The following is a 2109-nucleotide window of genomic DNA, read 5'->3' on the forward strand; positions in this document are numbered from 1 at the left end:
CAAAAAACTATTTGCTGCTATAAAACATAATGCGTTTATTTTCGTGACGTCTCTCAAGGCAAACTTTCTTTTTTTTCGAATAATTCATATCCCCTATACAAAAGGATTTCGCGTCTCTTGGCATTTCATAAAAATTTGCAGTAATTTGCAATTATTCCGACGAAGCTGGTTCTGTATCTTTAATAAATCTCTCTCTCTCTCTCTCTCTCTCTCTCTCTCTCTCTCTCTCTCTCTCTCTCTCTCTCTCTCTCTCTCTCTCTCTCTCAGTATATATATATATATATATATATATATATATATATATATATATATATATATATATATATATATATATATATATATATATATGTGTGTGTGTGTGTGTGTGTGTATATATACATAGCGTCATTGTGTCAGCGTATGTGTGCACAGCCGTTGATAAAAATTATATCTAAATACGAGATCACTTCAATCTAATAACTAATTCATTCACATAAGATTATCAGTCGACCTATTTTCCATATGAATACATTTTCATATATCATTGAGAGGAAACTATGTTTACCTTTAACATTTCATTAAAAGAAGTGTGAATGGTATTTTAATGAAGATCCTATCATCTTTAAATTAAACAAAGTTGATTAAACCTTCTTCTCTCATACGATTATCGTCACTCTTATAGGAGGATTTTTCTCTCCTTTATGCAAACGAAAGCTACTCCTATAAAATTCTGTGCTGGCTCGAGTAATTAACGAGGTCGTTATTATTCATGTGAGGTGACCTAATTACGGTATAATGAGGGAATGTAATTTTAGGAAATTGAAAGAAAAGCTTTCGTAGAGCCAAGCGATCGCATTTAAAACAGTCTGACGCTTTTTATTTGTCAAGTACATAAGGAACTTTCAGGGTACATTTTTCAAGAAAAACTTCTGGATTTAATTAATATAAGAAAATTAGTTTTCGTGCTCTTTGTTGCTCTAAAAGTGGAGATTTTATTATTGTTCTTCTTGTTTTTCTTAGAAAACATCAAAAAAAGATGTGGACTTCATTCCTTGATGTTTCATTTGATAAATATTAGCCAGAATCTGAAGGCTTTATCCTTTCTATGTTCCATGTTCCTACTGACAGTCTTCACTCGGAAACTAATCTCTTGTAACCGAGAATGAATAGAGATGAAGCCTCCCCCTCTATCAGTTACTCTTTAAGAACTGAAGACTTTATCCTCTCTTTGTTTGTTTAGAAAAAAATATCGTTCGAAAGCTGAAGACTAGCTCTTCACTCGTCTTCATCTTATACATCATAAAAAGCTAATGTTTATACTCTCTATAATCTTCTTCATTAACACCAGTTAAAAGCTCAAGAATTCCTTACTTCTCTGTTCCTCTTGATAAACATCCGTTAAAAGTTGAAAACTTTTTCTCTTCTCAGTTTTCTTTAGAAAAGCCAAATTTTCCTCCTTTCTCTGTTTATCTTAATAAAGATCAGTCAAAAGCCAAAGAATCCATCCCTTCGTTTATTTAAGAATTTTAATAAATAATTATAGACGTCATCTCTCCTGTTTCTTTTGTTGAACATCGCACAAGAAATGAATACTCTGCCCTTTTTTTTTCATTTCCCTGAATAAACTATAAAAAAAGCAGCTTCCTACTGAAAGCACACTTCTTGTATATTATTTTTGATATGTCCTACTATAATGTCTTCCTCTCTCTGGGATGTTAATAAATATGACCTCTGCTATAAAATACAAGAGCTGAGTCAGCCAGTATGTAATGGACAACTTTCTGGGTAATGTTTCACATTTCTCCAAGATTATGTTGAAGTAGAGCTCTTCAGTGTACGCAGGATTGGCATGTACTGTGTTACCGTCTCTAATCTAATAGTAGTCCATAGTTACCGATCACAAAATTTTAAGTACCTCAATAGATGTTGAATGTAGTGTGAATAGTATTAAGGGGTAGTATTAATACTCCCACCATCTGTGTGCATTGAAAAGACTCTTAATATCATCTTAAACCGCTCTTTGTCAATAAATTGTTTGAATTTGAATTTGAATTTGAAAATATTATCACCCAAAGATGCAACTAGCCAAACTATCAAACAGCAAATGATAGACTAAAACAATTGTTTTTA

This window comes from Palaemon carinicauda, chromosome 22 (assembly GCF_036898095.1).
Source record: "Palaemon carinicauda isolate YSFRI2023 chromosome 22, ASM3689809v2, whole genome shotgun sequence".
Taxonomy (NCBI): domain Eukaryota; kingdom Metazoa; phylum Arthropoda; class Malacostraca; order Decapoda; family Palaemonidae; genus Palaemon; species Palaemon carinicauda.